This window comes from Triticum dicoccoides, chromosome 6A (genome assembly GCF_002162155.2).
Source record: "Triticum dicoccoides isolate Atlit2015 ecotype Zavitan chromosome 6A, WEW_v2.0, whole genome shotgun sequence".
NCBI classification, from domain to species: Eukaryota; Viridiplantae; Streptophyta; class Magnoliopsida; order Poales; family Poaceae; genus Triticum; species Triticum dicoccoides.
Genome location: NC_041390.1, coordinates 476019581 through 476043795, shown reverse-complemented (window position 1 = coordinate 476043795; position 24215 = coordinate 476019581).

Genomic DNA, 24215 nt, shown 5'->3' with positions numbered 1-24215 from the left:
CACCATGGCCATCGCCCACGAAGGACTTGCCTCACTAGCGGTAGATCTTCACGAAGTAGGCGATCTCCTTGCCCTTACAAACTCCTTGGTTCAACTCCACAATCTTGTCGGAGGCTCCCAAGTGACACCTAGCCAATCTAGGAGACACCACTCTCCAAGAAGTAACAAATGGTGTGTTGATGATGAACTCCTTGCTCTTGTGCTTCAAATGATAGTCTCCCCAACACTCAACTCTCTCTCATAGGATTTGGATTTTGTGGAAAGAAGATTTGAGTGGAAAGCAACTTGGGGAAGGCTAGAGATCAAGATTCATATGGTAGGAATGGAATATCTTGGTCTCAACACATGAGTAGGTGGTTCTCTCTCAGAACATATGAGTTGGAATTGTGTATGTGTTCTGATGGCTCTCTCCACGAATGAAGAGGAGGTGGAGGGGTATATATAGCCTCCACACAAAATCCAACCGTTACACACAGTTTTCCAATCTCGGTGGGATCGAATCAACAAACTCGGTCGGACCGAAAAGGTAAACCTAGTGACCGTTAGAGATTTTCGGTGGGACTGACATGCAACTCGGTAGGACCGATATGGTTAGGGTTTGGGCATAACATAATCTCGGTGAGACCGATTACACAAACTCGGTGAGACCGAGTTTGGTAATAAGCTAACCAGAGAGTTGGTCAGGTAAACTCGGTGGGACTGATTTTCTCTTTTGGTGAGACCGAAAAGTTACAAAAAGGAAACATAGAGTTTACACTGCAATCTCGGTGGGACCGATTCGCTCTTTCGGTGAGCCCGAAAAGTTACGAAAGGGAAACAGAGAGTCTGTAATCCCATCTCGGTGAGACCGAGATCCCTATCGGTAGAACCGAATTGCTTGGGTTTGGCAGTGGCTTATGACAAGTGAAACTCGGTGGCGCCGGATAGGAATAATCGATAGGACCGAGTTTGGCTTAGGGTTTAGGTCATATGTGGATATGGGAAAGTAGTTGAGGGTTTTGGAGCATATCACTAAGCACATGAAGCAAGAGGCTCATTAAGCAACACCTCATCCCTCCTTGATAGTATTGGCTTTTCCTAAAGACTCAATGTGATCTTGGATCACTAAAATATAAAATGAAGAGTCTTGAGCTTTTGAGCTTGAGCCAATCCTTTGTCCTTAGCATTTTGAGGGTTCCACTTTCACATCCATGCCATGCCAATCATTGAGCTTTCCTGAAATAGTCATCTTGGAATAGCATTAGCTCAATGAGCTATATGTTGTTATGAATTACCAAAACCACCTAGGGATAGTTGCACTTTCAACTACACTACGCCCAGCCTACTACACAGGTTTCATTCATTACTAGTTTCAGCAAAGTGCTCATGTCGTAGCCACTGAATACATCATGAGTGCTACATACACTGCAAATAAAGAGATAATCATCCTACAGAGCACATCGATTTTGCCCATTATCTTCACAAGCTCTTTCATCTCCTCATTGTTGTCAAGGCCGTTCAGCAGCTATTGCTTGGCCATGATCAGAGGAACTGCATCTTTAACCTTCTGCTCTGCATCTTCCTCTTCTACTGTTCCTTTAGTTATTTGTCCAACACCCCAACCTGCTGGTATTGGGATTCCTCGGCTAACCAAATAATCAGCGTAGTTGCATTCCCCCACATCAGCAACTTCCTAGAAATACAAATCACACAAATCTTTCCTTTTCTGCACGAATCAAATTGGAAGATCATCAACCAAACTATTAAAAAAATCAGCAACTGAAAGCAGCAGAACAACACTTAAACATATTATTACCCCATGATTCGGGCATTTGTAGAAGACTCGACCAGGGTTGCGGATTGTGGTTGAGACACGACGGATGACTCTGCGTGATTTGCAGCAGTGGCACCACACCAACGGCAGCGGGTTGCGATGAGCAATCGGCTGCGGTGTGTGTGCCGGCGAGGGTGTGATGAGACCCACAGGCAATGGTACGGGTGGCGACTTGGCGCATATCTGGTTGTTGCCTGCTGAAGAGCAGGTGGACGAGCAGCTAGCGAACATGGTTGCTGCGGCCAGAGCTTCTGATGCTAGGCAGAGTAAGTAGAGAAGAGGAGAAGCAAACATTGGATATGTCAGTTTCATTACTTGCAGAGTAGCATAGCACCATATATAGTCATAGTCTAGGTTTGGATTCGAACCAGCTATAGGAGCACGTCTTTATTTTTTCTAAAACTCGGCAACGTCTCTTTACTGGTACACTAGCTTGTTCTGTACGCCTTCCCAAGTCTTTGATTTTCTTTCCCTTTTTTGCGAGGAAGAAGGAGGAAAAAATTGAGAGTTCCTGGGACTCGAACCCAAGACCTCTCGGTTGAAAACCAAGGGTGCTAGTCACTTATGTGGCGAACGTTCCCTGTAAGGAGGACGGCAGATGAACGCATTTTCCTCGCATTTTTCTTCCTATATATAAAAAAGTATGCTACTTGGTGTCTGCTTAGTCAACAAACGATTGTGCCAACCTTGACTGTTGGATTGACATTCAACGTCTGTCGTGTTTCTTCAGTCTCTTCTTCCTCGAGTCGCCAAAGCCAAACCAGCGCCGGCGGGACCGCCTGCTCCCGCCTCCCACGGTTGGCTGTGATCTTCCCCGGCTCCTGTTCATTCCCGTCCGAGGCCTCACCATCGTCCTCCGCCTTGGTTCGCTCGCCACGGCGCCGCCCTCCGGTGTTGTCAACATGGTCAACAACCGAGAGGAATAAGGAGATGACTGTACATGGTGAGGATGACAGTAGGGACCCAGCAGCGCGTGCAGTAATTTTGTTTTTTCGGGACGGAGAAGGGTATCAACTGGGTTGTGCGGGACCCGTGGCCCGTCTAGCCCAGGCTTTTATTTCATATGTTTAGCACATGACCAGCCCAGTTTGTTTTTTTCCTTTCTGAAAATGGCTAGCCAGCTATTTTGTTTTTTGCAGAATAACCAAGGTAGGCCTACTTGCTTTTCTACGCCCTGCTGGGCCGGAAATCTTTCAAGACGAGGATGGATGCATTTTGCCCAGAAAATAAGCTATAAGTAATAATAAATGGGCTATAAGTAATAATAAATGGGCTGTAAAATGAAAAAATACAGCAAACAGGCAATTAGTTCCAAAATACTGTTTTCTTTCGGATTTTGATATTTTAAATTTCATTGTTTTTGTGCGGGTAAAATTTCATTGAATTTAAATTAAGGTATATGCTGTTTGGGACAGATTTGGAGGCTGACTTGTGGGTCTACTAGGTTGACGTGTACTTTGGCTTTGTCAACTTAGTCCACAAACGATTCTAGCAGCAGTGACCGTTGGATGTTAATCCAACGGCCGTGCTGCTTCTTCAATATCTGATCTTCTTGCTCCAGCCGCCCAAACCAGCTCCGGTGGGACTGCCTGATCCCGCCTCCCGTGGCCGGCTGTGCTGCCGCACAGGTCGCACCGCCCCACCCTACTTCATTGCTGGCTCCCGTGGCCAGGCCATTCCTCTACTCACCCACACCTCCTGTTATTTTCCCGCGAGGGCAGCCGGACCAGCAAACCCTCGTACTCCCCACCGCGTGGGCAACCATTGCCGAGTCTTCCCCGGCTCCGTGTTGTTCCCTTCCTAGGCCTCGCCGTCGTCCACCGCCATGGTTCTCTCGGCGTGGCCTGGTCAACTTGGTCAACAAACGACATCCATCGGCCGTGGACTGTACGCGCAAAATAATGATTCCTCCACCTGACAGCTGGGACCCACCGGAAGGGCCTCTGTATTTTGCGAAAAAACGTTCCCCCCGCTGACATGTCGGACCCACCAGCTATATCTTCGCACGCAAGGAAGTGCCTCCTTATTACGCACAAAAAAATGAATACCCCCCTGCTAGCTAGGACCCACCATAGTGGGAGGATGACTTGTGGGCCAACTAAGTTGACGGGGACAGAGGGCTTTGTCAACTTAGTCAATATGAACGATTCTAGCTCCAGTGACCGTACGATGTCCATCCAACGGCCGTAGTGCTTCTTCAACCTCTGGTCTTCTTGCTCCATCCACCCAAAGCAGCGCCGGTCGTGCTGCATGCTCCTGCCTCCCGTGGCCGGCTGTGCTGCCGCGGAGGCCTCACCTCCCCCTACTATTCCCACCGCTGGCCAAGCCCTGCGGCGACGGCAGCCTCATACCACAACCGAACCAGTGAACCCTCGTACTCCTCTTCGCACGGGCTTCCACTGCCGTGTCTTCCCCGACTCTACGTCGTCCCCTTCCTAGGCCTCGCCGTCGTCCACCGCCGTGGTGCTCTCCGCGTGGCGTGGTCAAGAAGTCATTCCTTGACCACGTTAACCACGCTGCGCCGAGAGCACCAGGGCGGTGGACGACGGCGAGGCCTAGGAAGGGGACGATGCGGAGCCGATGAAGACGCAGCAGTGGATGCCCACGCGGAGAGGAGTATGAGGGTTCACTCGTTCGGCTGCAGTGTGAGGCTGCCGTCGCCGCAGGGCCTGGCCAGCGGTGGGAATAGTAGGGGCGGTGAGGCCTCCGCGTCAGCACAGCCGGCCACGGGAGGCAGGAGCAGGCGACACGACCGGCGCTGCTTTGGGCGGCTGGAGCAAGAAGACCAGAGGTTGAAGAAGCACTACGGCCGTTGGATGGACATCGTACGGTCACTGTAGCTAGAATCATTTATATTGACTAAGTTGACAAAGCCCTTGGTACGTCAACTTAGTAGGCCCACAGGTCAGCTTCCGAAACGGTGCACCCCATATGTCAGGGGGAGGAATCATTTTTTGGGCGGGTGAAGCTAGAATATCCGAGATTGAAGAAGAAGCACGGCATTCGTTAGATGGACATCCAACGGCCACTGCTGCTAGAACCGTGTGTTGACTATAAGTTGACAAAGCCTTGCATACGCGTCAACTCTGTTTTTTTAGGGGACGCGTCAACTTAGTAAGGCTAGAAGTGTGTGGCAGAGAACTTATAGCCCATTTGAGATTTGTAACAATGTGTAGCCCATTTTTAAATTCTAATGGAATTTACTACAGCCCATTTACAGTTTGTTAAAAGTACAGCCCATTTCAACCAACCGTTCAAAACAGAATTCAATAAAATTTCCCACATTTTGATGGGATCTGAAATATTTTTATCCCGAAATTTCTAGTCAGATTAAATACAATTTCAATATAAATTTATATTACGTAAAAATCCAACGAAACATTGCGCTCGCAACAATTAATGAAATTAAAATTTTCAATATCCAAAAATAATATTTTATAAAGTAATCACGTGTTTGGTGCATTTTTTATAGTTACTGCCCGGTTTTTATAATTACATCCCATTTATTATTTCTTAAAGCCCATTTTCTTGTTAATCCTAATGCATCCCTCCTAGGAAAGATTTGCAGCCCAGCGGGGCGGAGAATAACAACTTGACCTTGCCTGGGTATTCCTAAAAAAAGTATAGCTGAGCTAGCCATTTTTAGCTTGAAAAAAATTAGTATCTGGGCTGGTATCTGGCCTGGGCTAGACGGGCCACAGCCCGCCCAGTTAATACCTGCAGCGATGTTTTCGTTGTTGTTCAGAGGAGAAAAATTAATATCTGGGCTAAACATCGAAAAACTCTGCAGTGCTCACACCTCAAAAACACAAATACTGCTCGAGCTGCTTGGTCCCAGCTGTCGGCCACTTCTTGTGCAATTCTCTCGTTTATTAACTACTACATAGGTTGACAATGGTGTGGGACCATGATGTCAGGAAACCAGGAGGAAGCAAAATAAATTACTCCAGCGAGCGCTTCCACCTCTGCCTCGTTGTCTCCCGTGGAAACCCCTTTCCTCCCTTTTTTTTGCTCGGGCAAGGACCAATGCATGCAGCACGTCCATGCGGTTATTAGGCAAGAAATAAAAGCGCTTTGCATGCTATGAATTACGATGGCCTGCATGGGTAGCTAATAAGGCATCCTCTTAACTGTTGTGATTAAATGTTGTGTTTAGAAGAGAGAAATATTCTTCTTTTCCACCAATCTGCTTGCACCTAGGTTGTGATGCACCTTCTAATGCGACTTATTCACCTAGACGGAGGGAGTATAGTTTTATACATATATATATATATATATAAAAAAATAAGGAGGCACTTGTGTACGTGAGGCTATGGACCTGGTGGGTCCCCATTGTCATCCTCTCCAAGTAAAGTCATCTCCTCGCCCGTGCGCGCTTTCTGCCTGAAACAGTCAGCGCCGCCCGCCCCGCTTCCCGGTGCAGGCGATTGCTCCGCCTTCAAATGACACAAGTGTCGTCCGTCCGTCCATCTACCACCCACATTAATGATACACGGTTGCCGAGGCGGCTACTCCGGCGCCACACATCCGTCCCTCCGCCCGCCCATCATTGCTATATAAACTGCTGCGCCGGCCATAGCCGCAGTCATCCGCATCTGTTCCCTTTCTCCTATCCACACCACTACTGCCCACCATGGCTTCCTCGTGCTCCAGCGCTCTTCGGGACGGGTGGACGACCGACCACAAGGAGATGGCAGCCATTGCTGCCGACCGGCTGGCCGGCAGGCAGCCGGAGGACGACGACGTCCCAATGGAGAACATGGTAGTCGACGATCCGGCGCCAACCCTCTCCTCCGCGCCATCCTCACCGGTGCATTGCACCATGACCATCGGCGAGGCCCATGCCCAATATATGGACAGTGTGAGGCAGATGAGTCAGGCGCAATTCCTGAAGGCGCAAGCCGACGCCGCCTACAACCACCATCTCCTCCAGGAGCACCTCCAGGCGGAGGAGCGGATCACCGCGGAGCGGGCGGAGCAGGAGGCACTGCTCGACTCGTACCGCTCCGCCCGCAAGGGCCGCCTCGAGCGCTGGCGGTACCGCATGCGGGTGGCGGAGGCTGCAGCCGCCTACAAAGAGGCTAGAAAAGAGGGCGATGAAGCGGGCAAGGCGCTGTTTGGCGAGACCGAGGACGAGGCATAGGACAATGCCAGCTCCGACGAGTCCCCACTCCGCTGGCGTCGACGAGGCCCTGCTCCGCCGAGGCCCCGCGGCGCCAACAATGAGGCAGAGGACACCGCCGGCTCCGCCGAGGCCCTGCCCCGCCAACAACGAGGCAGAGGACATCACCGGCTCAGCCGAGGCCCCACCCTGCCGGCAACGTGGGGGAGGATTTCCACCGCTCCGCCGAGGCGCCGCCCGCCGGCAACGAGATAGAGGGCATTGCCAGCTCCACCCCGCTGCCAACGAGGCCGCGCCACACAGAAAACGAGGAAGAGTAGAACACGGTAGGTCACTGCCGCTCGGGTCCAAGTAAGGCCACCGCTGCTACCCTCCGGTTGAAGCCAAGCTAGGCGGGTTAACCATTGACGGCCGGTTAGCTTCTTGGCGGCGACGTGGAGTCGGAGAGCTGTGCTTGAGAAGGACGCTGCTTCTACTTAACTGCTGGTGCAGTTGGCTGACTGACACGTGGGCCCAACAGGCCACATGTCAGTTACGCAACTGCACCTACAGTTTAGTCATTGAAGCTTCTGTTCGGCTCAGAGGGACACAAGTGGGTAGCTTTGGTTAATTAATTATACCTCCAGCGCACCCCTTTTTAGTTGAAGAATGTATGAAATGTAATGAAATCCGGGATGCTTATATGAAATTCGACTGTGTATGAATGAATTTATTTCGATTAGTTCAAATTCATGTATCACTGGCATTGGATGAACATGCAAAACAACACGTACTAGCATTATTCCCAGGGTGATCACCTCGTTTGCAGTAGTTTCACATGTACTCCCTCTGGTCCTTTCTAGTCTGCATACAAGTTTTGTCTGCAGTCAAAGTATATCTACTTGACCAATCTTATACAAAAAAGTATGCACTTTCACAATGTGCGAAGTAAAAAGGAACAGAAGGAGTACAAAGAGTTTGAGCAGCTTTTTAGCATTTCTGTACATTACGGCCTGGCAATTCATAGAGAACATTCAAAACAATCGATGATTATGCATCGCAGCGACTCACATGTCAGAGGCAATATTTACTTCACAACTAAAGAATAAAGAAAAATTGATCGACGCTGCTGACAGCAAAGGGCGTCCCATTCGAAAATATCAAACACATGTCTTAATATCAGACACATGTCTTGCTAAAATCAATGAGCAAAATTTGACAAGGTTATCCCATTCCAAAATATCAAATGCCTACGATTGTGGAATGGGCAGGGTTTGCCATCAGTTCGGACATTGACATGGCACCTCGTGCTAAATAAACCAGCTGTTCTTTTTGTGCAGTTCCACCAAATTCATGCGTAGCTTGTATGATTTCGCCCTTATATGTTGCAACGCCTTGAACTTATCGGCACCTCCTTTCTTGTGGTGGAAATGAATGATTCGATGTATTCATGAACATTTTGTGCAGTTCCCATTGAAATCAAGCTGAGCACCCCTGTTTGCACAAATACAAAAAAGTGATTAGTATAAAGCAAATTGTACTATGAATTGACAGTTTCAACAGGCACATACATGGTCCATGTAGAGCACACTTTTAGAAAAATGGAACTCACCAGAAAGAATCCTAGAACAACATTGTACTCGCGCATCACAGCAAAAAAATGGAGATTTTGTCAGTCCTTCTGAGCTGAAGTTAGTTTGGTCTTTTGGGGAGTAATGTAACCATCCTTCAATTGCTCCTTCTGATGATAAGATAGACAGGGCTTCTTCATCCTGGCATAATCAGAACTAGTCACTTCACGTACTCCATATTCTTCTTCAGAGGAAGATGATCCTGTTGTGCAAAGATAAGAGGACTACTAAATGCTAGCATCGCTGTTTGCTCGAAAAAAAGGAAAGGAAATATTTAAAACAACATAGATGAAGCACTTCTCAAGGACAATACCACTTTTTCATGACAGTATCTAAACAGTAGCACAACACCAATAGAGATGACAAAGCTCAATCATATGGATGAAATCAGTGGGCGAGTACCAACCTTTGTCAGGAGGATTATTGTGTAGAGCATACAGATGAAGCAATTCTCCGAAACCATCTGTTGCTATCTACGATGGTGGCCAGGCTTACTATATACTCCTCGATTAGTTTAATGTTTCCAACATCTTCTTGTGCAGTTCCACTAAAATATATGGTATCTTCAAAGAAGATCCCTGTTTGCACAAGTAGAGATAATTACATATTACATTAAGAGTGGCATCAAATCAGTGGCAAAACAATTGCTCGTTCCATCCATAGCAATAAATTAAGATGCAAAACTATATCATTACTTGTGTCATCACAGTTCCAGTGCTTCATTACAGCACCGGGAGTTGATTTTTGTTTTTCTTCTGCTTGTTCTTCCCCTTCATCACTTGGTTCAATAACAGACAAGCTTCGCCTTCAATGTAAGATTTGGCATGTCAATTAGGGAGCACAAGTATAGTACTAAACTTAATTTTCTGATGAAAGTGGTAAAATACAGGTCAGAAGTTGTGAAATATCCTTATCTTACCTCAATGGGATATTACAGTGCACATACAGATTGGAAGTCTTGTCTCCATTTGTGCAGTTCACTAAAATCAAGCAACATTATCGTACAAGTAGCACAACATATGAATGCACACTGCAGAATCATGTGAAAGAAGGCTAGTACTGACCTCTCATGATGCGGAATTCAAACAACTCACAAGAAGAAGATCTGAACCAAATTCGCCTTAACGGATAGGAAGTAAGATCTCCTCTTGTGCAGTTCCACTAAGATCAAGCAATCAAGCAACATTGTCGGTGTGACATTTTGGTTGAACTGCACAAAACACTCTTAAAACAAAAGTGTTTTGTGCAGTGCAACAAAAGGTCACAATGGCAACGAGGTGAAGCAGATAACCCTGTTTACACAGAGGTGCAAAGGAAACAATTAGTGGTCAATAACGGTGGATGACATAGAAGCCAACAAAAAGAAGCATCTACCTTATCTAAATGGGAAAGAAAGCAAGACAGTGGCATTTCTCAAATGGTGGCATTGATTAATATTAACATAGAGATTATATTAACAATAAAATTTGTTAAACATGTAATTTTCTTTTAATTGTGGCATTGCATCAATTTTCCAGCGGCATTATTAGAGGGTGTTTGTTTATAGGGACATTTTTGTGCAGGGACTAAAAAAACTCCGTGTCAGTCCCATCTAGACCAAACAAGATGGACTTTTAGGGACTAAAAGTGAGCATTTGGGACTAAAGAAAGAAGACCCCGAGGGAGTCTTTTTGGGACTTTTTCCAATAGTTGCCCCTGCCATGCATTGCACCTTGTCTCTATTAGTTCATTACTAGGGGTAACATGGTCTTTTAGCATGTCATTTAATAACCTCTAGTCCATGTTTAGTCCCTGGAACCCAGTAGGTAGGGACTAGGAGTTTTTAACCAAATAGGGCCTTAGATTAACAATAGCTAATGAGTTGCACGGGATAGTGGATGCACCAGCATCATGTGCATCTACCTATGTACTGTGGTCATGCATAGTCTGTTGCAACAAAGAACAAACAACCAAGGAGCATATTTGTGTTGGTCCCAGTTTTGTTATCTTTAGACACCTTTCCCTATGTGAGCGCAGCAAATCTAGTCCTGCTCAAACTCTACAGCCTTGTCCCTTCCTTTCCTTTTTGAACTAGTACTTTCGCCCCTTCCTTTCCTCTTTGAACCACGTCCTAGATTTATGCGATACAACTTTCCCCACTACTTTCCCCCATTCCTTTCCTCTTTGAACCACGTCCTAGATTAATGATATACAACTTTCCCCCTTCATTTCCTCTTTGAACCACGTCCTAGATTCATGCTATATACAACTTTTCCCACTACTTTCCCCCACTCCTTTCCTCTTTGAACCACGTCCTAGATTCATGGTATACATGCAGCTAGAGCAATGCATGTGGAGTAAGTAAATTATACCTTAAGGTTCTTCGGGCGTGGTTCGGTGGTCGACGGGACGGCGGCGAAGAAGAAGGGGTCGGAGGCCCTCCCGCGTCGCCGCTGGGTGGAAAGTGAACAGCTTCGCCGGTAGTCCCTCACCAACGGCGACAGCGTTAAGCCTCCTTCCCTTCCCGGCGGACGGATCCTGCCGGCTCTTTGAGCAGCAGTGAGGGGAGAGAGAGGCCAACGAAGTCTTGTTTAGATCTGGAGAGGGTGAGAGAGTGTGAAGAGAGCAACTACAAGCGCTGAGGCTCCAGCGGGAGAGGGCGAGAGAGTGTGAAGAGAGCAACTACAAGCGTTGAGGCTCCAGCGTGTATATATATACTGGAGAGAGATTGTGAAGCGTGCAAACCCTAGAAAACATTTTGACCAGTCAAAGAATCCTCCTGGCACAAATTATGTGCAAGTGTAGTTATCGAACCCGAGACCTCAAGTTTGATGAGCGAACAGGCTAACCAGCTACACAACCCTCCCGTTATGTTCAACGAGAGGGAAATAACCTTTTATACATTCCTGCATTCGTGTGACAAGCATGCCGTGTTTTTTTTGTGTGTGTGGGAGTCATTGGGATTTCAATCATAATTGTGTCATGTGGCTTTGGTGGTAAGACTATCCACAGTGGTGCAGAAATAATGCAGCCTTAGTCACCTTACCTCTCTCCACGTAGTACGTTGGGTCCCACCAGTCAGAGGGTGAAACAAACAAATTAATAAGAAAAATTAAAAGCGCCAGCGGTGTATCTTACCTCACACATCTCGCTACTGCTCGGGAACACTGTCCAATTGATCCCTCTATTCGCTCACGTACTATTTTAAGTGAATCCTTATTATAACATGCACATAAATTTTGGGCACTTGTATTCGACTTAAGTTAGCGTGCCACCGTATCACGTATACTTACTACTCCCTCCATCTAGGTGTAATAAGTCATGTTAGAAGGTGCAACGGGACCAAGGTGCATGTGTGTGTGTGTTTAACAGCATGTGTGTGTTAGAGAGAGCGACAGATCGACCTACTCCTATAGAGAGATGTTGTGCAGTGTATGATTTTAGGCGCGAGAGTCGGTGCATCCTCTCGTTTCCGGGCGTGTCCGGTAGGGACATGCGGACAGCTGCCATGCCCGCTCCTGACCAGCCTGGCCCACCCAAAGCCCCTCCATCGCCCGCGCGCGCTTCCCGCCCGAAACGGTCAGCGCCGCTCCAAAGAATCGGTGCCGCATTCATGCCCGGGAAGAGCGGACGCGACCTCTCACCGGCGCAAGAGTGATGGTTGCTTCGTTCGTCCAACTTACTGCTCGGTCTATGTGATTTGACGGCTCATTGGTCTTTATTACTGAGGTGGTAGGACTGCTGGATGTCCCACGCTTTCGGCAAAAGGAGGTAGGAGTATACTACTACTAGATTACAATTTTCTCCATTCTTACAATGGAGGCGTGCAAGAGCAGTGAAAACACGCAGGCTCAGTGATTACATGGCCCACCTCACACTATCACCGTGCGACACCTAACTCTTTACATAGTACTCCCTATGTTCCTAAATATTACTAGATGAGTCCCCGCGTGTTGGCGCGGAACAGCGGTATATCTCTCTGCGCAAAATTATCGATTTCATAGAACTAAAAAAACTCTATAACCACATGACAAATGTGGTAGCCAAACTAAATAAACTCCCATCATCATTTAGATCATCCCACGTAAGGAAAAAAGATCAGCCAACTCCTACTGCATAATGGGATTATATTTTTTGACATGTTAATGGGACTTAAAAGCTCACTTACATGCATGCTACCGGTGCATGCTTGCATGCAGACATGTTGATGTGATTTAAAACCCACTCACATGCATGTGCCACGGTATTTCTGCATGCTTGCATGTGGCTTAGTGCGGAGCCTCTCAACGTCTAGATCAGACGGCTATTATGGACTGATTTACTTCATCTAACGGCTACATCAATTTTGATGACGTGGCTCAAGGAGAGGATAGACAATTCCTAGTAGTGGGGGCTAGCTATTACTAGTAGATAAGTCTTTGTAGAGATTCCACTACATATGGAACATAATGAATGAATCTACACTTAAAATGCATCTATATACATCCTCATGTGGTTCATGGTGAAATCTCTACAAAGACTTATATTTAGGAACGAAGGAAGTACTAGTATAGTACATACTGTAATTTATTAGCGAGATAAATTTGTACAATGCTATGAAGCTTCCAGCTTCTGTTACATGTATCTTGCGTCCAAGGTTGCCCATTGCAACATTTCATCAAATACAAAGGAGACTAACATGCATGCTATTGCATCTCAATGATTGACAGATCATAGCAAATATGTACTCCCTCCGTTCCAAAATAAGTGTCTCAACTTTGTGCAAACTTTAGTACAAAGTTGTACTACTACTAAAGTTGACATTTATTTTGGAACAGAGGCAGCTAAAGAAAAAAACGATCCATGCAGTCCCTAGCCCTTGAACCGTGAACCCTGACCAGGCTTCAATTTGCTGGCAACGTTCGAGCTTTCTAATAAATGAAGTTTGCAACCTTTTGACCATCGGATCATTTTGTGCAGTTTCACCAAAATCGAGATGAGCATCCCTGTGGAAAAGAAATTGAACAAGCGTGATTAGAATAAGATTACTGGGACTAGTTGATGAGACATAAACTCATCACAAATACAGTACGTAGAAGCCAGTAGAGGTATGTGCGGGGCAAAGAAGTAGATAAATATCCACAGGGAGTGATGTGGGCAGCTGGAGCAGTGGTGCAAGCCGGCTGTAAAGGGAGTTGTTCCTGAGGGATGTAGCTCAACCTTGAGGAGGGCAGCGGGAGGCGGCAACTGCCCACGTCGCGGCAGTGAGCAAGGGAAGAAGGCAACCTCACCGGCTTTGTGAGAGAGAACGGCGGGGACCCCTGATCGGGATGTGCCGACAGTGGGTTTTCGCCGTCGGTGACGGCCATCGCATCTACACTAAGCATCCACCCCTTCCCCAAGCGGACGTGATCCGCCGGGATGTTAGAGATGTGGCCACAGTCGTTTTGTGCGAGAGAGTGTGAAGAGAGCAACCCCAGCAAGCAACCGTGTAGGCTGGCCCGTCCTGACTATGTATATAGTGGAGCGGTTTCCTTTTCTCTCCATATGAACCTATCATATTGCGTACGTGCCACTGAAGAAAAAAAACTTTATTTATAAATGACGCGACACCTACTACTCGTTCTCCTATAACCTTGCGCTTGGCATCTCCAAAATATTAACCTTGCGATTGGCTCTTCGCCTCTTCGGGAAGTCAAGCAATAATGGTAGTGCAGTATATATCGGTCTGGCTATATGAGACCGAATGAATTGTTTCACATCCACCACGTGGGCGAGGGTCGAGGGGCGAGGGAGAGTGCTACATATGGAGCAAAATGAGTGAATCTACACTCTAAAATACGTCTATATAGATCAGTGTTTGGAGTATGTACTAGTAGTTCATATTGAAATCTACTAAAGGATATATATATATTCCAAACAATATGATATAATCTCTATAACCAAGGTAGTAGGGATGAGGAGTAAACGGAGGGAGTAGTAAATTTTTCTCCTCGTCCTGCGAGCCACCGCGCGCATGGGCGAGGGAGCGTGTGTAAGGCGTGGTAAGCAAGCTTCACCACATCCGGCGAGCCACCGCGCCCGTGGGCGGGGGAGACGGCGTACTAAGCAAGCTTCTGCTCGTTTTACGAGTTGACGGGACACATCAAAAGTACTCCAGTGTATAGAGCCTTGCCTCTAAGGTAGGCCCCACATGGTTTGCCTCTTTTTTTAACATAACACGTCAAGTTGCAATTTGTTTGTTCACCCGTGGTAGCCAATCCTCCCTCCACCAAGTGGACAACCAGTACACGTGCCAAATTACCACGTGGGCTACCTTTTTCGTACAGAAATGAGCTCCACCGTGTACCCGCGCGGGTGTGGTTGGGAAAGAGACAGGAGTACGTGCTCCGTGCATGCACCTCTTCTCTTCGTGCACGTCCCCCACCTACGTGGGTGTGTGTGAGAGATACAAACCGCGTTCGTGAGTATTTTTTGTTTTGGGGTGGGGGTGGGGTGGGGGTTGATTTCGTGAATTATTTGTGGGAATATGTGTCGATGACATCTCAAACAAAATTTTGCATGCAATGTGTGTGAAATGGAGGCCTATCCATATCATACATAGAGGGTCGGGCAATCCATGAGAAGAGAGGGAGGGGTCATAGCTATCGATAGAGTCGAAGAGAGGATCAAGTGGGTGGGTGCGAGATCGATGAAGAGAGCCATCAAAATTGTGTGTGTGTACAAGTCGAAGATATAGGGCGACTGGCCTACCGGAACGTTAGAGGGCACATGTCAAGTTTATGTGTGGCAGGGAGACATGAATAGAGCGCTCGATGTATCTGTGTGTGTGGGGGGAGGGGGGTGGGGGAGGGGTAGGCAGAGGCCTAACTATAGAGGTAGAACGACTCGTATATGTGTTGAGAAGGAGAGACCCAGCTATGTCTTGAGGGAGATCGGTCGACATCCATACATAACTGAAGGACGGGAAATATGATAGGACAAAGAGAGAGAGGAGAGAGAGAGGGAGGGAGAGGGGTAGAGTGCTGGATGGGTGATGGAGTTGCTTCTCGAAGATGGTGGGAGAGACCTACTAGACAAACTGAGGGTGGAACTGCAATGTTATCAATAAGAGTGGGGATGTGTTTCTGTGTGTGCCTATGCGTGATAGATCTGTCGGGACGCATCCATGGATGATGAAGGGGAACCATGTGTTTGGTAAGCAAACCTAACTAGATCGGTAGATCAATTGTTGTTTGTTGGAGGAAGGGAGAGACATAACTAATGAGGTAGATCGATTGACGTGTCGGTAAAAACGAGTTATAAGGACCTAGCTAGCTATATGTATAGCGAGAGACCGGTCGGTGTACGTCCATTTGTTAGAGGCAAATAAGGCCCGACGAGACGGATAGACAGAGAGAATGGAGCTAGGAGGTGGTGCGAGAGGCCCAACTACTAGCTAGATAGGGGGAGGAGTGTGCGGTTGTGAGATCGATGAAAAGAGGGGCGAGAGTTTACACGTGTGTCTGACTGTATGAGAGACACGAGGCAAGGACACATAAAGGAGGAGATTGAAGGTGTGTGTGTATGTTGTAGGCAGGCATCGCTGGAGAGGTTTACCGATCGATGTGTGTCAGAAAGGAGTTGTGGAGACTCTGGGAGAACGACCTAAAGAAAAAAATGAATGTGCCCGGTGGATAGAATACCCAGGGAGGGGGAGGGCGAGGAGGGCGTGTGCATGCACGAGAGAAAGTTAGTGGTAGCTACAAAGGTTAGAGGATTGTGTGGGTGTAAGAGACTAACAAAGATCATAATTTGATATGAAAGCGGATTCATATATTTGAATAGGAGATCATAGTGTTTTAAACATTGCATGCATGAATATAGCGGTGATACACGTGCTGTGCACATGTTATACCATAATGTGATAATGCATGGCGTTTGCAACTCACAGCTAAATGCCGAACAATGTAAACCATACTATGCATCAAACAATCTCACATTTTATTTGAATTTATGATAATGTGTGGCGTTTGCAGCTTACAACTAAATATCGAACAATCTAAACAATACTATATATCGAACATTCTCACATTTTATTTGAATTTGTGGTAATGTGTGGTGTTTGCAACTCATATCTAAATACTTATAGGCGTAGGGGGCGGGGCACCATACATAATGTGATAAACACATTATACATATGAGACATGGTTTAGATTATGAAGATCTAGCTAGAGCTAGAAATGTAATGTGATTTGAAATCAAAATAAAGTGGATTCAAAAAATCTAGTTCGAGTTCATATAGTACACATAGTTCATATGTAACTCGAGACTAATCATGTGGTGTGCTGTGAAGATAATACACAAACGATGGTTTAACTTGACAATAATGATTATTGTAGATCTTATTAAAACAGAGAAATGAATTCGAATGCTTTGACTTCACAACAATCATTACTGTAGATCTTATTCAAATAGAGAAACAAATTCAAATTTAGTTCATATTGAAGCAGTAGTATATACGTTTGGAATGCACTAAAACGTTCATTTGAGTAGTAGGTTGCATGCATTATACACGTAGAGAAATATTTTAATTGAACATAACATGAATTCAAAGTTTTGAATGACATTTGTAGTGCGCATTGATTTGGTACAGTACACGTTAGGCTTGTCCGAAAATTTCAACCCGCGCCTTGTTAGCCCGAAATATTTAAGATATATCTTTGTCTCGTTGTGCTCCGACAACTCCCTCCATCTCAACCCGCGCCTTGCTATTCCGAAATTACAACGCGCGCGAAAACTCCCACCTCCTGTGAAATCCCGACACGCGAAATGCCCGTGGTACCCCTGAACCGAAAGAACTGCCTCAAATCGATGGGGGTACTTTTGTAACTTACCCCACATTTCAGACAAGCGCGTCTCTAAGCCATGGTTCCCCACTGCCATCCCATCCGCCCACCCATTCGTACATCGAGGCCGCGAAAACTCGCGACGAAACCCCACACCCTGCTCCATCCGCCACCCAGCCGGAGCCACTTCCCCGACGACGTCGTCCACAGCAACACCTCGACGTTCCTCATCCACCGTACCGGATGAGGATCCGTTGTCGATCTCATCGTCCCGCCGGTTCAGCCACCCCGTCCTCCACCTCCAAGGAGTTGCCCCGATGTTCCCCTCGTCTTTCGCGCCACCTCCATTCCCACACCACCGTCTTCACTTGCACCACCGGAAGAGCATCATCATCACCGTTTCCTTGGATGAAGCTGCGGCCTAATCGGCGCCACCAAAGAGGTTCTACACTAATCGCCGCATTTTCTTCTTGATTCGATCTCACCGTGCTGCCGGCGCTCGGTCCCGAGCCGACACGGCATGGCTCCATCCACGGCGGCGTCGCCGGCCACTTCCTCCACGGTGTCGCTCCCTCGGCAGCGACGTCCACATCAGTAGGAGCTGTTGCTGCTTTAGCTCTTGCTCGCGCTGCTGCTCTGCTCTTGCTCTCGGTCCCCTACCTGGTCTGCTCTTGCTATTGCTCTTGCTCGCGCTGCTGCGCTCGCTCTTGCTCTTGCTTGCGATGCTGCTCCGATTTAGCTACACTTCAGTCGACTGAATCGACTTTTGGGTCAGTCGATTTTCAGGGGGTGGGGGGCTCGCCGGGGTGAAGGAAGAACCAGCTGCAGCGGGGAGGGGGGCTCGCCGGAGAGGTACCCCACTATCTATCTTAGGGTTCAGGATAGGGGCGGTGGTCGCCGGCGGTGGCGGGGCGTTGGCGGGGCGGTGGCGTGGGGATCGCCGGAGAAAAAGCTCGGCACGGGGGGCCTAGAGGGATGTGAAGGAAATATGCCCTAGAGGCAATAATAAAGTTATTATTTATTTCCTTATATCATGATAAATGTTTATTATTCATGCTAGAATTGTATTAACCGGAAACATAATACATGTGTGAATATATAGACAAACAGAGTGTCACTAGTATGCTTCTACTTGACTAGCTCGTTAATCAAAGATGGTTAAGTTTCCTAACCATAGACATGAGTTGTCATTTGATTAACGGGATCACATCATTAGGAGAATGATGTGATTGACTTGACCCATTCCGTTAGCTTAGCACTTGATCGTTTACTATGTTGCTATTGCTTTCTTCATGACTTATACATGTTCCTATGACTATGAGATTATGCAACTCCCGTTTACCAGAGAAACACTTTGTGTGCTACCAAACATCACAACGTAATTGGGTGATTATAAAGGTGCTCTACAGGTGTCTCCGAAGGTACTTGTTGGGTTGGCGTATTTTGAGATTAGGATTTGTCACTCCGATTGTCGGAGAGGTATCTCTGGGCCCACTCGGTAATGCACATCACTTAAGCCTTGCAAGCATTGCAACTAATGAGTTAATTGCAGGATGATGTATTACGGAACGAGTAAAGAGACTTGTCGGTAACGAGATTGAACTAGGTATTGAGATACCGACGATCGAATCTTGGGCAAGTAACATACCGATGACAAAGGGAACAACGTATGTTGTTATGCGGTTTGACCGATAAAGATCCTCGTAGAATATGTGGGAGCCAATATGAGCATCCAGGTTCCGCTATTGGTTATTGGTCGGAGACGTGTCTCGGTCATGTCTACATAGTTCTCAAACCCGTAGGGTCCGCACGCTTAAAGTTTCGGTGATGATTGTATTATGAGTTTATGTGATTTGATGTACCGAAGGTAGTTCGGAGTCCCAGATGAGATCGGGGACATGACGAGGAGTCTCAAAATGGTCGAGATGTAAAGATCGATATATTGGACGACTATATTCGGACAACGGAAAGGTTCCGAGTGATTCGGGTATTTTCGGGAGTACCGGGGAGTTACGGGAATTCGTATTGGGCCTTTATGGGCCATACGGGAAAGGAGAGAAAGGCCTCAAAGGGTGGCCGCACCCCTCCCCATGGGCTGGTACGAATTGTACTAGGGAGGGGGCGCACCCTTCGTTCCTTCTCCTTTTCCCTTCCCTTTCCCTCCCTCCTACTCCTACTACTTGGAAGGGCTCCTAGTTCTACTAGGAAAAGGGGAATCCTACTCCCGGTTGGAGTAGGACTCCCCTAGGGCGTGCCATAGAGAGGTCCGACCCTCCCCCTTCTCCGCTCCTTTATATACAGGGGCAGGGGGCACCCCAAAGACACAACAATTGATCCCTTGGATCTCTTAGCGGTGTGCGGTGCCCCCCTCCACCATAGTTCACCTCGATAATACTGCAGCGGTGCTTAGGCGAAGCCCTGCGTCGGTAGAACATCATCATCGTCACCATGTCGTCGTGCTGACGAAACTATCCCTCAACACTCGGCTGGATCGGAGTTCGAGGGACGTCATCGAGCTGAACGTGTGCTGAACTCGGAGGTGCCGTGCGTTCGGTACTTGATCGGTCGGATTGTGAGCACGTACAACTACATCAACCGCATTGTGCTAACGCTTCCGCTTTCGGTCTACGAGGGTACGTGTACAACACTCTCCCCTCTCGTTGCTATGCATCACCATGATCTTGCGTGTGCATAGGAAATTTTTGAAATTACTACGTTCCCCAACAGTGGCATCCGAGCCAGGTTTTATGCGTAGATGTCATATGCACGAGTAGAACACAAGTGAGTTGTGGGCGATGTTCATACTGCTTACCAGCATGTCATACTTTGGTTTGGCGGTATTGTTGGATGAAGCGGCCCGGACCGACATTACGCGTACGCTTACGCGAGACTGGTTCTACCGACGTGCTTTGCACACAGGTGGCTGGTGGGTGTCAGTTTCTCCAACTTTACTTGAACCGAGTGTGGCTACGCCTGGTCCTTGCGAAGGTTAGAACAGCACCAACTTGACAAACTATCATTATGGTTTTTGATGCGTAGGTAAGAACAGTTCTTGCTAAGCCCGTAGCAGCCACGTAAAACTTGCAACAACAAAGTAGAGGACGTCTAACTTGTTTTTGCAGGGCATGTTGTGATGTGATATGGTCAAGTCATGATGCTAAATTTTATTGTATGAGATGATCATGTTTTGTAACCGAGTTATCGGCAACTGGCAGGAGCCATATGGTTGTCGCTTTATTGTATGCAATGCAATCGCCCTGTAATGCTTTACTTTATCACTAAGCGGTAGTGATAGTCATAGAAGCATAAGATTGGCGAGACGACAACGATGCTACGATGGAGATCAAGGTGTCGCGCCGGTGATGATGGTGATCATGACGGTGCTTCGGAGATGGAGATCACAAGCACAAGATGATGATGGCCATATCATATCACTTATATTGATTGCATGTGATGTTTATCTTTTATGCATCTTATCTTGCTTTGATTGACGGTAGCATTATAAGATGATCTCTCACTAAATTTCAAGATAAAAGTGTTCTCCCTGAGTATGCACTGTTGCCAAAGTTCGTCGTGCCCAGACACCATGTGATGATCGGGTGTCGGAGTAATGGGCCACGGGTAGGCTAACCCGAGGCCCAGAACCTTTCAAGACATTGGGGCAGGTTGCACCCCTCGAGACCCCAAGACGAAGAGCTGCCTTCTAGAAGCTGGCTGCGAGGCAGCCGACTGCTCGCTCGCGGCCGAGTCCCGGAGGCAAGATCAAAACCGGCCGACTCCGGCCAGGCGGCTTCCAGAGAAGCCGGCCATAGGGAGTCGGCCCATGGCACCAACGAATGCCCGTACCCTCATCAAGAGGGACGGGACGGGGAGTGGCTACAGCGAAGCCCACTCCCTCCCCTTTCCAAGGGCAGGCATGGCCACAATGCGCCGTACCCGCGGAGATCACCATCCGGCGCAGCATTGTTGCCATGCCAGCCTTGACATCAGCACCAGTGGGCAGAGTCCTGCACCCACGACGACCTGTCTGTACGACCCAGGGACGGCGGGTCCCACCAGTCAGCGAGAGTCCAGAAGACGGCAAGAGCGCCACCAGTCGGACCCGGTGGAAGTCGGCCCCCAGGAGTCGGCCTGTCCCTTCCACGGGTCCCACGCGCCATTAACCAGACGAGACGGGGAGTGGCAATAGTGATCTCCCGCCAGGCGGCGGTACTGTTGCCACGACCCCACGACCAAGCATGCGTCATTAGAAGCACGGCTATAGTAATCCGCAGCCGGCAAGACCCGCCCGCGGCGGACACGGCCTGTCGGCTCCGTACCGAGCCAGTCGGTGGGGCCCACCAGTCGGCGGGCCCCACCAGTCGGCGGGCCCCAGCAGTCGGCGGAGAAGACGGCGACCAAAGAGACTGATGGTTGGGCCCGCGCCCAGCCGGATTACCATTGTACCCCTGGGGGGGTAGTCCTATATAAACCCCCCAGGGCACCCATGCAAAGGGTTCGAATCCATTAGCACTAGACCAGATCATATAGGAAGGAGAGAGCTAACCTTGCCTTCTCCTACCTCCAGGAAACAGCTCAAGGAGCAACCTTGTACACACTTTGCCATAGTGATCATGCGGAAACCCCGCAGAGCAGCAGTAGGGGTGTTATCTCCACGGAGAGCCCTGAAGCTGGGTAAGATTCGCCGGCATGCATGTCTTCGCCTCATCCCATTTCCAGGCACCGGCGATGTTCTACTCGCCCCCACCATGATAAGCCATCCCTTGGCATATGTCACACCCAACCCCCGACATTTGGCGCCCACCATGGGGCGAGGTGCACCGTCGTCCGGAGACCTGCTCTGGACGGGAACCCTTTTCCTCCCTGGCGAGCACAGCCAGCCCGGCACGCCAGACGGAGTCTGCGCCGACGCACTGCATGGCGCTGAGATCGCCTGCGCAGCCAGCTGCCTCGCCGATCTTGTCGGTGAGGTTCGCCTCTCCGACGAGCCTGCATCCAATGCAGGCACGGGAGGCCCCAAGAGCCTCCTCGTGGGCCTCCTTGATCAACTCCACGTCACTGGCGGGCCTGCCGTGGACTTGGAGTCTATAGGATACACCGACCCGATGTTGGTCGAGTCCGACACCGCGTCGCTCGACGTGTTCCCCACCAACGTGGTGGTCTACGACGAGCCTCTCCCTCGCGTGGAGAGTGATGGAAGCGCCATCACAGAGGTGCTCGTCATCGGTCATGACGAGCATCCTGGCGGAGGAGCACATGACCCACTTGATGCGGCGCTGCAAGACCTGACCGCGCCCATTCCGGAAGACGCTGGCGCCGAGACGCTGGAGGCGCGCCGCATTTAGCTCATCGAAGGCGCGAAGAAGCTGGCAAGCATGAGACACTTGTCAGAAGCCTACCAGCGTGAGATGGATCATGCTGTGGGTGGCTCGCCCACCCCAACTGGGCCCAGCCGCCTAGGCGCGGTCCAGCAGTGCGATGTGGCCATCGCCAATCTGTTCGGGGCAAATCGCCCCATGTACGCCACGCCTGCGGAGAACATCCGAGCTGCCCAAGCGGCGGCGGACGAGCTGGACAACTTCGAGGGCGAAGAGCACTGCCTGATGACGGAGCGAGTCCAGCGGCTCCTCGACGTGGCTGTCGCGCAGAACGAAGCCGGCTGCCGCACAGAGGCGCCGCAACAGCAAAACGACGACCTGCTTCCATGTCGAGACCAAGGCGCGACGTCTCGGACGCTGACTGGCGGCGCCCGCGGAAGAAAAGACAAGGATCCGGCTGCGAGCCACAGTCGGACTCGCGTCACCATAGAGCGCGACCAAGACGGCCGCCCAAGAGCAGTGGAACAACGGGACGACTATCCGCCTCCTCCTCCTCGCAAGGAAAGGCGAGTCTCCCCGCCGCCTGTTGACCATCCGACTCTCGGCGACCGCCTTGGCCGCCAAGAGGGAGTCAGAGAAAACGACGCCCGCCACCGGATCGACCGACTTCACCGATCCCTGGTGCTGGAAGAAGAAGATGAGTTGGGTCCGCCTTGTTTCAAACCCCGCATTTGAGACGAACCCTTTCCCAAAGGGTTCACGCTCCCACGAGATACGCCCAAGTACACCGGCTCCGTGAAGCCGGAAGACTGGCTGGTTGACTACTCTACGGCCGTCAACATAGCGAATGGCAACAAGCGTGTTGCCGTAAAATATGTTCCGCTCATGCTCCAGGGCACGGCCCGGACATGGCTGAATAGCCTGAAGCCTCGCAGCATCAACAGCTGGGTAGACTTCACCGATGTGTTTGTCCGCAACTTCACAAGCATGTACAAGCGACCTCCCAAGCCTCGCCAGCTTTCCTTGTGCGTGCAAGGCCCCAACGAGTCGACTCGCGACTACCTCACGCGCTGGGCCGAGCTTCGGAACTCTTGCGAGGGCGTGCACGAGGTGCAGTCTATCAAGTACTTCACCGCCGGGTGCAAAGAAGGCACCCTCCTCAAGCACAAACTCCTCTGCGACGAGCCAGAAACCCTCAACGAGCTACTAATCATAGCAGATAAGTATGCCATGGCCGACTCCTCCATGAAGGCGGGGATTCAAGTTAGTGCGACTGGCAAGGTGGCCCCTCAGGCTCCTAGAACTCCGGCTGGAGACACCAGTCAGCGACAACAGCAGAACAACCACAAGCGCAAGGCCCAACAACCGGCTTCCAGCAGCCGGCAGGTGGCGACAGTCGAAGACCAGCAGCCGGAGGGGCAGCCTCCACCCAAGCGACAGAAAGGCGGTAAGCCCAACTGGTTGCCGGCTTTCTCTTACGAGCAGACTCTGGACGGCCCTTGCAAGTTCCATAGCGGCACGAAGCCGTCAAACCACACCACCTGGAAGTGCCACTGGCTCACCAGG